The sequence below is a fragment of the Anabrus simplex genome, chromosome 10, assembly GCF_040414725.1.
Source record: "Anabrus simplex isolate iqAnaSimp1 chromosome 10, ASM4041472v1, whole genome shotgun sequence".
Classification (NCBI taxonomy): Eukaryota; Metazoa; Arthropoda; class Insecta; order Orthoptera; family Tettigoniidae; genus Anabrus; species Anabrus simplex.
The window spans coordinates 48977313-48990301 of record NC_090274.1 but is presented as its reverse complement, the minus strand read 5'-3'; the positions used below and the strand labels follow the sequence as shown (position 1 = coordinate 48990301).

General features: G+C 39.5%; 1 protein-coding gene across 1 annotated transcript in view; it reads right to left on the bottom strand.

Annotated features, from left to right (window-relative positions):
• The window catches only part of Drl-2 (Derailed 2), a 942221-nt gene that overhangs the window by 155469 nt on the left and 773763 nt on the right, over positions 1-12989 (bottom strand). The window lies entirely within an intron of this gene.

Sequence of the window (12989 nt, the reverse complement as noted above, 5' to 3'; positions counted from 1 at the left end):
TAGCGAACGATAAATGGGACACGGCGTTGGCGAATGGCCCACTTCGTACCGTGATTTCTCAGCCGACAGTCATTGTAGAACGTGTTGTCGTGTGCCACAGGGCACGTGTATAGCTAAGAATGCCAGGCCGCCGTCAACGGAGGCATTTCCAGCAGACAGACGACTTTACGAGGGGTATGGTGATCGGGCTGAGAAGGGCAGGTTGGTCGCTTCGTCAAATCGCAGCCGATACCCATAGGGATGTGTCCACGGTGCAGCGCCTGTGGCGAAGATGGTTGGCGCAGGGACATGTGGCACGTGCGAGGGGTCCAGGCGCAGCCCGAGTGACGTCAGCACGCGAGGATCGGCAGCCCCGCACGCCACGTCAACCGCCATTCTTCAGCATGTGCAAGACACCCTGGCTGTTCCAATATCGACCAGAACAATTTCCCGTCGATTGGTTGAAGGAGGCCTGCACTCCCGGCGTTCGCTCAGAAGACTACCATTGACTCCACAGCATAGACGTGCACGCCTGGCATGGTGCCGGGCTAGAGCGACTTGGATGAGGGAATGGCGGAACGTCGTGTTCTCCGATGAGTTACGCTTCTGTTCTGTCAGTGATAGTCACCGCAGACGAGTGTGGCGTCGGCGTGGAGAAAGGTCAAATCCGGCAGTAACTGTGGAGCGCCCTACCGCTAGACAACGCGGCATCATGGTTTGGGGCGCTATTGCGTATGATTCCACGTCACCTCTAGTGCGTATTCAAGGCACGTTAAATGCCCACCGCTATGTGCAGCATGTGCTGCGGCCGGTGGCACTCCCGTACCTTCAGGGGCTGCCCAATGCTCTGTTTCAGCAGGATAATGCCCGCCCACACACTGCTCGCATCTCCCAACAGGCTCTACGAGCTGTACAGATGCTTCCGTGGCCAGCGTACTCTCCGGATCTCTCACCAATCGAACTCGTGTGGGATCTCATTGGACGCCGTTTGCAAACTCTGCCCCAGCCTCGTACGGACGAACAACTGTGGCAAATGGTTGACAGAGAACGGAGAACCATCCCTCAGGACACCATCCGCACTCTTATTGACTCTGTACCTCGACGTGTTTCTGCGTGCATCGCCGCTCGCGGTGTTCCTACATCCTACTGAGTCGATGCCGTGCGCATTGTGTAACCTGCATATCGATTTGAAATAAACATCAATTATTCGTCCGTGCCGTCTCTGTTTTTTCCCCAACTTTCATCCCTTTCGAACCACTCCTTCTTGGTGTTGCATTCGCTCTGTCAGTCAGTGTACCACATAACGCCACTGGAGCGCTGGCCACCTAAGTCACTGTCAGGAAGCTGTATATAGCACATTACAATATTTCCTGTTTCATTTATATTGTTTTGATGTCGTAAATGTTGGTAATGTGTTCGTAATGAGGTGTTTGTTGGTTTATTATTGAGAATTGATAGTTATGCGCAAATTAGTTCTTTTATTATGTAGTGCGGTGATTTGTTCTTCTTTAAGTGCGTTTCGATATATTCGAATATGTACTGTTGTGTACCTTATTGTACTTCGAACAGGAAAAAGAACAAAGGGACACTATCATTTCAAGAATTTTCTGTAGACCAGGACAAACCTAAGGAGTGGCTGAAAGGCATTTTTCGCGATAACCTTGTCCCTAACACTAATTCTGCTTCTTATGTTGTTTGTAGCCTTCATTTCAAAGAACATGATTATTCATGTGTATGCAAAAGTAGGAGAGTACTAAAGAAAGGTTCTGTACCATCAGTGTTCCCTAACTATTCTAGTTATAAGGTGACTAGTACCAAGCGTCATAGAAAAAAATACTGGAACCGCACCACCCTCAGCCAAGAAATGCAAAAGAGTTGAAGCTGCTTCCATATTCAAAATCCTGATGTAAGCTGTTCAACAGCCAATAGCGAAGCTACAGATAACTTTTAAAATGTTAATATCACTGTAGAACAATGACCATAAAGTGAAGATATGCCTTAAGCAGAAATGACATTGCAAGCACAAGGATGACTGAAACACTTAAGTTTGTATTATAGCTCCCTACAACCGGAAAACTAAGATGAAAGTGCTAATTCAAGGTTGATTGTTGGGAGCTATAATACAATACCATAATTGTTAAAAAATAAAAAAATACATTAAGTGGTAAGACTGTGTAATATTGTACTGATTTGTGTATCCTCAGTTCACCAGTAGTTCACGAGGGGGCTACTCTACCACATAATTTATGAGCATGCGAGATTTCTCGCACGGGTCCCCTAGTCCCGTTTTAAAATGACGATTGAAGTATTTTCTCTGAAAAGGATGTAGTGTACCCATACCGGGCATATCAGGGCAACAATTACATAATTCGGTTTCACAAACAGATGTATAAATGGAAATGTTGGATGAGAACCTTCGGAAGTCATTTTCCGGGCTCGAAGTGCCGCCCTCCCTACTTTTATTGCGTCAACGGCTAGAGCTCAAAAGCATACGGGCAATGGAATGTTCGTAAGAGGAAATAGGCACTACGTAATATATAACGAATGTAGGGTTCTCTATAATGTGAGAGGAATGCATTAATATTATTAAATGAGAAGAATCTTTGTTGAGAATATTTGATAAACATTTTATTATTCTGATAGAATCACTCGGTAAGTACACGAGATGATGCCATATTACAATACATAAACAAAGAAATAATCAAGACTGAAGCAATAATGATATACGTTCTTTCAGTTTGTTCACAGTTGTAGCTGTCGCTTGGCATACCTTAAATCATTTGATTAATACGCACTGATATTATATACATATTTCACATACGTAGATTTATTTATCTATAACAGTGCTATGCGACGGTATCCAGTATTTAAATAGGCTGATCAAAGACGGCACTTTCTCGTTAAATCATATCGTTAATTAACTATCATGGTTGTGGAATTTATGCATCTTATTAGCACATTTCCTTTCACACACGAGATTGCAAAGCCGTATATCAAACACATGGTCTATTTGACCACAACAATTACATATTACACTGAACACATACGCGTATCCTGGGTCATCATCATCATCATCATCTAAAGGCTTCGCCTTGTCGCTGCAACCATTGATCTCTTCTCTCTACGATCCTTTTCATCTCTCCATAACCTTGGCATCCCATCATCTCAACTACCTCTTCAATAATCTTTTTCCGTGGTTTCCCTCTGCCTTTCTTTCCCATCACCTTGCCTTCGAACAAGTTCTTTATGAAGTTATTATGCCGGAGAATGTGACCGAAAACTGATGCTTTTCTCCTTTTTATCGTTGTTATTAAATGTCTCTGGGTGTTTATTTCTCTAAGCACTGCTTCATTAGTTTTCTTCTCAATCCAGCTAGTTCTAGTCATCTTCCTCCATAGCCACATTTCCACTTCCCCTAGTCGTTTCACGTCCTCCTCCAAGAGAGTCCATCCTTCACAGCCGTATAGCAGCACACTCCAAATGAACGTTTTGATAAATAATTTCTTTTGTTCAGTATTTAAGGATTTATTAGTTAAGAGCTGCTTCTTCTCCTCAAAGGATTTCTTACACAGGGAAATCCTTCTTTTTATTTCCACAGTGCATCTGTTGTCATCGGTAATAACTGATCCTAAGCAGCAGAACTTGTGCACCTGTTTTATTAAAATATTTCCAATTCTGAGCTGTGCCTCTGGCTTCATTTTAGATTTGCTTACAACCATAACATTAGTTTTATTTACATTAATGTTAAGTTGGAAATCTTTTAAGATGGATGTTAATTTATTGAGCATGATCTGCATGTTCTTCTCATTGTCAGCCAGAAGTGCAATGTCGTCGGCAAATCTAATACAGTGTACAGTTGTTCCATTTAATTTAATGCCAGGTGTTTTGGATTTAAAAATTTTCATGGCCTCTTCAATGTACAGATTAAATAGAAATGGTGATAAGGAACACCCCTGTCTTACTCCTTTCCTGATTCTCACCTTGCATACTTTATCATTACTTTCGATGTTTATTCTTTGATTGATGTAGAGGTTAAGTATTGCTTTTCTGTCTTTCCAGTCCAAATGAATGTCCTTCATAATTTTGAACAGCCTTTTCCAATGAACATTGTCAAAAGCTTTTTCCAGGTCTACAAAAGCTATATATGTATTTCTGTTAAGCTCCAGTCTTCTCTCCAAGATGGTTTTAAGTGCTATAATAGCTTCTCTTGTTCCTACTCCTTTCCTGAACCCAAACTGATCATCATCTAGATTCTGCTCAATTTTCATTTTGATTCTGTTTTTAATATGCATGTGAATATTTTTGCCGCATGTGAAACAAGACTTAGTATTCTGTAATTGGAGCATTCTGTTGAATCTCCTTTTTGTGCAGAAGTACTGCTTTGCTTTCAACAAAATCCTCTGGCATATCTCCGTTTTCATAGCAGTACTGGATGATTTTGAAGAGTTCATTCTTCAGCTCTTTTCCAGAGTTTTTCCACAATTCAGCAGGCAGTTTGTCTGGTCCAGGAGCCTTGTTCTTTTTCAGCTGTTGCAGTGCTGTTTCGAATTCACTTCTCACTATGGGTGGACCTAGTTCATCTTGTGAAACCTGGTCTTGTTTTATGATGTTCACATCTACATTGCCAATTTCTTCTCCATTATATAGATCCTCCAAATATTCTTTCCATCTCTTCATTACCTCCTCATCTTCTATTAACAGACTTCCTTCCGTATCTTTTATTACACTGGATTTCAATTTAGCCTTGAATTGTGTTCTTTTTACTTGATTGTATGCTCTGTCAACATTTCCGAATTCCTATTATATTCAAAGTAAAATCAACCAACGCTGGTATCGAATCCATCACCACAAACACTTGGGAATAATAAAATACGTAAACACATCATAAAGAAAAAATATCAAACATATAGCAAACAATACATCTTGATGATATAGCCTATTCAAGCCATAGTATAAGGTGAAATCCATGGTTCCAACGTGAGTTGAACCCACGTTCTTCAGCTTCCGAAGTAAAAAATCTGAAACTCCTATCACGAGCTAATTTAGTACATAAAAATAGGGAGGAATCCATCCTTCGCAAAATCATAAAATTATCAACGTTACTCATAACGTATCATCAGCATGGATCGATATTGCACTGGTGAATGAAAGAAGGCTTTCAGGTAGATGTAAAGACTCTTGGGAACAACACAGTCTCCCTTCAGACCGTGCAAATCCTTACATCGTAAATCCGTCGTTCTATGTCAATGGCAGTGTGTCCTGCTCTGAGGCTACAAAGACACCTTGTATTCTTTCTTTCTTTCTTTCTTTCTTTCTTTTTCTTTCTGCCATCTTGGCTCGTTCTCAAGTACGCATTCATTTGAGAGCCACCACTTCTTATTATTTATTATCTGGCTATATATTCAGCCTAATTCAATACATCACGACAGTCATAACTATTATAATTCTTTATCATTCCAACATCTCAACCATTTCACAAGCCTCACCTTCCCACATCATACCACTGCATCTCAAATCCGTTCCATTAATTTACAGAGAAGACTCCATTCTCACAGGTTATTTAACTAATTAAATTTCACTCGCGTATCTAGATAATTCACATATTACCTCGGTTTGAACATCTTCAATGATCATTTATTATTATATGGGATTTATAAATACCTGAATCACCGTGAAGCAAACATATAGTCTATATCCAAATTACTATGAAAATCTTTACCAGATTACGAAGAAATTATGAATTTAGCTAAAGCGCTATTCTCCTCAAAAATGTGCTTCATATGCACTAAGAATTTAAGGGATCTATATATTAATTCATGCAAATAATCCCCCTAAAATATCAATGATTATTCTTGAATCACAAAGAAATCCTAATTAAAATAATAATCCTTTCCCAGTCACACGCGTATAGTGTTCCCTACATTTAATATTATTAATTATAACATTTTAATATTTACAAAATAAAAATTGCTACTGACATGCAAATCTCGTGGTTTAATATATTCAAATTAAATGTACTCTTCGAACGCTGGATATGGTTTGCTGTCATCTCGAGGTACACTTGAGATTTAAACCATCTTGATGACTGCTCCTCTCATTGATAGTCCTTGGTTCCTCTTCATCCTGACGCGATCCATATCTCGAACTGTGGTCTTCTTATTGGAGTCTCTAGACGTTCCCTGAAGAAATGACTGCAGGCACTTAGGCGCGTTTCTCGTAGGCTCCAGTTCTCAGGTTCGATGATTACTCACGAACATACAGGCAAAAATGTAAAATCAGTTACTAAACACTGTTTATGTGCTTTCAAAGAATCTGCTGGTAATTACATCCACTAATAACTTGAAATAGATTAATCTAAATAGTGGCAAGTTTGTTTAAACCACTATTCATTTCCCCATTAATCACACAGTTTGACTAAGTATCACTACGAGTGTCCATGGAGTATGCAAACGTTAATTTTATCAGGAATACCGTTATTTATTTTTACTGACCGTCACTCACTCTTAAAATGCTTTAGGTCGGTCACTATTAATTACTGAACGTAATTAACTGTCTCACTACTTCCTAACAACCTGATGCGTTTGCCCTTTCACTGATGATTGCATCATGAGCCGCGACTGACTGTCGTCGATATTTAAAAGATTAAATGTTGAGATAAGACTTCTGTTCATCACCACTGTACTTTATCTTGTACCACACGGCTTATTTCGCGATATTTTACACCGCAGTGATGTGTTTTTCTTCCTCGACACAGCACTTCATAACTGATATCCATAGTTCACTACTAACAAGTGAGTAATGCGGCTACGCAAATTACAATGGGATCCTGCATCTAAGTCCAGGTCTTATTTATAGTATCTGGGCTGAGTGGCTGTGGAGGAGGCAAGCCACGCCCCCTGATCGAAATTGAACTCTGGTAAACGGAATCTTACAGTGACGTGAAAGCGATCAAATTATAGCTCATGACCTCTATTTTATACTGATCTCGTTTAAAATCAATACGATCAGCGAGTCATTCACAATCTCGAAAGCGTCCTTTTATAAATTCATGCGTTATGGTTCATCTCACAAGACCTCCCACCTTTTTACTCATGTTGCCAGATCTTGGCATTCATCTTTAGTTTGCGTACCACCATATGGCATGCGTCATTACCGATCCACTATTAAAGTATTGCATTTATATGCATCAACAGTTAGCATTAAATACATCGGTTCGATTGAGACCTGACTCATAAATTTCCATAGATTATCTCAGACGAATCTGTTCTTCTTCTTTTTCCTCTTTTTAGTTACAGTAATTATGGTGAAGTAGCGCCAATGAATGTGGTGTTGAATTAGTAAAATATATTTATTTCTTGGGGGTTAACACACCTTAATTCAGCCTACTCTCAAACAACCTACATTTCCATGCGTAGCGTCATCTCTCCTCCTCGCTCGCTCAGAGTGAGAGCGTGATTTCAAGGTTAAGTAGGTAATACGTTATCCTTTTCTCGATACAGCGCAGGAAACTGCTCCCTTCGGGCTGGCGTATCGCAACTCACATCCCGGTTCGACATGTAGACTGCTAATTACGACATTATATGTCGCAGAATGTTGGGAAAAACGGCATATATGATTGACTAAACCTCCTAACATGCCTATGGCATGGTGATGAACGGTTACAGCAGAACATACTGAGCACACCAAGTCATTCATGACGACTTCAGAATTAAATCATACACTAGCTTAATCAATAATTTCACTCCAAATTTCTCAAAGAAGAAACCTCAAGTCTACGTTTCAACCAACTTTATCTGACTACTACAAGCTATAGATTACAGATTGAGAGATAGCATCTTTTCGCGCGGGATCTTTGGCAATGTATACACTTACAATCTATCGGTTGTCCTTAAGTAAAATATTTACATACTGTTGCCCCGATTGGGGTTATTTATTGCTCAACAGTAATATGTTTCACTGTTTTCAAAGAGAACTATCCCCAGAAAAACTTTACACACACCAATAAATTTACAGGGGTATAATTGCCCAAACTAATTGGCCTTAGTGTAAAAAAGAAAAGGTTGAACATGACTGGCCATAAACACAAGGCTAGGAGGTGAAACACTTCCTGTCTTTTTAGAAATAGTTAAAAACCCTACGTAGGCTTATGACCCAATGAAACAGAGGCTAAGCCTATTCTACATCGGGTGACTAAATGAGAAACATTAAATACCAAATAAGTTTTAAGAATTTTAGGTGTTTAGAAACTTTAGTTAACCCACGCCAAGTTGAATGGGAACTAACAGAGGGTAATCACTCTTTACTCCCTTATATTACATATTTCCCAGCAGGGAACTAGAACAGAGTCCTCAGACTTGCCGCAAATTCTACTTTTAAACCACCAAATTTAGAACTTTACATAAATAAAAGAGGTTGAAACATTCCCCTCAAGCTATCCGCAGGAGCTATCACATGTTTATGAAAATTCTGCCATTACCTTGAGTTGATGGGCCTTTCGAACGCCGTCCACGCCCCCTCCTTCATTTAGGACACGCCGCACTCAAATCACTGGAGCAACCAAGACAATACGGTCCTAAAGCGCTCAGTTCTTATAGTATTTACGAGGGGAAGCTTCCAGAACGTTTTACTGATAGGCTGAATTCCTGTACACACTCCCCATTTTAATTGGCCAGAGAATATATTTACAAGTTTCTGATAGGTTGGTTACTATTGAAGAGGGAATCAGCTGAATTGTTGACAGCTTTGACATATAAAAAAAAAACAATCCTAAGAACCAGGTTAACAAAAATCAAAAATACAAATTTCTTTATGAAATAATTATAGTTTACCCCGCTAGATGCAGCAATTAAACCTATGGTAGAGACTTCTAACAGCTGAAAACCAAATATCTTGTATACATCAGTTCAAGTTAGAATACATAGATGACAGCAGGCGTGCAGTTTAACTGGCTGGGGAAGTTGTACCCGCGGTATAATAGTAATAAAAATAAAATAATAATAATAATAATACTAATAATAATAATACTAATAATAATAATACTAATAATAATAATAAATTAGTGCTTCACCTTGTGAGGAAAGGAAGTGGTCCGCAATGCTTCTGTACCTGCTCTCTGAGTCGCTGGTGCAACAAGCCACGTTACAGTCTAGCTTCAGAACTTGGAAACAGACACTATATTGATGCTAAAACGCTCGTATCCATGTGTACATATTCTAACGCAGCTGTAATACCTGAAGACTAATATCGTGGATGGTGCTGTTCTGTAAGCGAAGGAGACGCTGTTACTGACATGACAAACTAAATGTATTTACTTTCTCTCATTAGGAATGGATGAAGCTGGTGATGTTACCTCATGTCTAGCATCTTTGAATTTTTAATGTGCTGTTGATGGAAGGCAGAACATTCAAGTTTTTCCAGTTCTGTCGTTCCTGCATGCATTTCAAATATAAACACATGAACACTTCCATCTTCGAGGAAAAGCAGACAGGTTCATTTCAACAAATGTTACCGGTGAAGCCCTTCGCTCTGTAAAATATTAAAGGTTTCTTTGAAGCTTTCTTCCAAAATTCGATGAATGTCTACTGTTTACTCCCATTGGATGAACAACTTCAAACCATTTTAGGCGTATATCAATGAACTGACCTTTGTTTTACAGCTTTTTATTGAGAATACTTTTATAATAATTAATGTTTCTTCGTCCCTCTAACTACCTTTGACGGTTTTCTAAAACGCCGCGTTGGCGGAGTAGTTTTTTTACTTGCCAGTAAATTTACCGACACGAGGCTGACGTATTTGAGCACCTAAAAATGCCACCGGACTGAGCTAGATTCGAACCTGCCATGTTGGGGTTAGTAGGCTAGCGCTTCAATCGTCTGAGCCACTCAGCCCGACCCCCTTTTTATTATTTACTGAGAATACTTTTAGTACTCGAAGAAAGCCACCATATGACACAGATTTCTCGATTTTTCCTTTGGAGTCTTAAATTGTTCAAGGAAACCTTCCTAGCGGAGTGAGACGAGCTAAAACAGACATGGGAAAGCGACTGTTATTTGTTCTACAGGAACTGAAATACGGCACGACCGCTCTCAAGTTCAAGAAAACGTGCAAATCAGTTTTGGCACTTCCTGGAACTAATGGGTTCGTACAGTAGCATCCTTGAAGTCGGCGAATGCAGAGTGCATCTCGGCCTGCAAGTGGCTACGGCTGGTCCGTGGTCCGACAGCTCTGTACTCCGACCGGCCACCCGAACAGAGGATGGATGGCCACAGTTCTACCGTGTAATCGGGAGACAGAGAGGCTGGTCCCTAGCGTTGGCTGTCCTGATAATGGTTTTCCGTGGTTTTCCATTCTCCTGCACTGAGGCGAATGCCGGGACAGTTCCTAGTATAGGCCACGGCCGCCAACCCTCTCACCTTCTCCACACACCTCCTTCTTTCATACTAATCTCCTGGCCTGAGAGATGGCATCACCGTCTAGGAGGCCCGCCTCTCCCCTTCAGGGGAGGCATTAAAACATTTAGTAGTAGTACTGGATCCATGGGAGCCTTGTCGATAGTTATAAATCCTGGGCATTAGAGAAGTCATCAAGGACAATTGAGAGTGTCAAATCATTCAAACTGAAGCATTTGGAACCTTGTTTAGAAATGTATGAGAAATTCGAAAAGACAATAGTGCTCATAAAGAAGTCGTCGTCGTCACAAAAGTAGGTACGAATCAATCAATCAATCAATCAATCAATCAATCAATCAATCAATCAATCAATCAATCAATCAATCAATCAATCAATCAATCAATCAATCAATCAATCAATCAATCAATCAATCAATCAATCAATCAATCAATCAATCAATCAATCAATCAATCAATCAATCAATCAATCAATCAATCAATCAATCAATCAATCAATCAATCAATCAATCAATCAATCAATCAATCAATCAATCAATCAATCAATCAATCAATCAATCAATCAATCAATCAATCAATCAATCAATCAATCAATCAATCAATCAATCAATCAATCAGTCAATCAATCAATCAATCAATCAATCAATCAATCAATCAATCAATCAGGTTGCAGATTCTCCATATCAGTTGCTTACCTAGCCCTTGGAAATTTATAGAACATTTTCCTTGATAATTTATTTCAGTCCCTTACTCCTCGTCTTATAAATGAATATTTGCCCCAATTTTACCTCCTGAATTCCAAATTTATCTTCATATTATGAACCTTCCTACTTTTAAATGTTCCGCTCAAACCTATTCCTTTAGTAATGTCATTCCACGCTATCTCTCCACCGACAGATCGGAACATACTACTTAGACGAGCATCTGATCTCCTTACTCCGAAAGTCTTCCCAGTACAAACTTTGCAATATTTCCGTAACACCAAGAATAGTCCGGGCTGCTTTCCTTTGGACCCTTTCCATTTATTGGATCAAGTAGTGCTGGTGAGGGTCCCATATATTGAAACCATACTCGAAATGGGGTCTTACCAGAGACTTATATGCCGTCCCCTCTACATTCTTATTTCAACAATCTCTGAATACCCTCCTAACCATCTGAAGAAATCACTAACCTTTCTTAACAACCCCGTTAATATCATTACCCCAATGAAGAACATTTCTTATATTAAAACCTAGGTACTTACAGTGATCTCCAAGAAGTACTTTCACACCATCAACACATTAATTAAAACTGAGATGAATTTTCCTCTTGGTGAAAACTACAATCTGATTTTTCATCCTGTTTGCCATCATACCATCATCCACTGACGTGATTTGAAAATATTTACGACAAATGGAGGCTAAACGTTAATGAAATATTCCAAAACATTGTGAATGTTTATGAATGGTGTTGGAAGCTAATTTCATCGGTAATGTATAGCTGACAAAAACATCCTTATCCCTAGAACGGTCGAGCAGGGCCCCTGAAACCGAGGAGTATGAAATTTTGCAATTACTCCATGGTCTCAGCATTCAGTGGGCTGGCCGTCCCTCTACCTTCCTGTAACGGTCATAGGAATGCATTGCAGTTCTTATCTAAGAGATTCACTTTTTGTCATTTGTACAAAGTAGCAGTGCGTCTCTCAGGCCCAGTCCGACCTTTGACATACCTAATTCTCTCCAACACGGTGATAAGATTGTTTTCTGCGGTTAAAGTTTCAAAGGTCTTATCATCTTCATATCTTCAATAAACACTAGCATTAGTGTTTCCATGAACTTCTGAGCATCAAGTGGAAGGATTGAAAAATGTGAAATAGAGGAAATGTTATACGATGACGAATTTCGCGATTCAGACGCTGATCCGGATTTTGTGAAAACCAGCGATCATGAATCCAACAGTGAATTTAGTAAAGGAGAAGAAGGAAAACAAGAAGACATGAGAGATGCAACAGCCAGCTCCAGTGTTACGTTGAGGATTCAAATGCAAGTAGTTCTCTTCCTTATTTTGTTGATAAAGAGAGGAAAATCTAAAGAATCTGACCCGACTGGAACTTCTCTGGGAGTTATTTACACGTTACATTTTATTCGGCGTATTGAGAATAATCTGTTGACATTTTTGAATTAGTTGCAGTATGGAGAATAAAGGATTCTAAAAATATTTTCAGGATATTATGCCGTTTCTTTGTAAAATATTTTTTTAGCCGCCAAAAAGGTTTAGATAATTGTTTTTACATTGGGTCTACCAGACCCAGCCCGATCTTCCACGTTGCGTTTTCCACCCGACTACGCTAGGGTTATGTCGTTGTAAGTATGGAGTAAACTGATTACAGGGATTACTGTAAAGATGCATATACCTTTGTGAATACTGCAAACTTAAATATTTATCAAGCTTCCTGGACACGGATATTGTTGAGTAGCTTATAAGGAAGTCATTTTGTGATATTTCTACCGGATCACCTGCAACATTGCAAAATCTGGAAGACCACAGAAATATCTCGCAACTACGGAGAAGCAGCTACTTCAGTACATAAAAAGCATCACAAGTGACAAGAAAAGGAAATTGAGA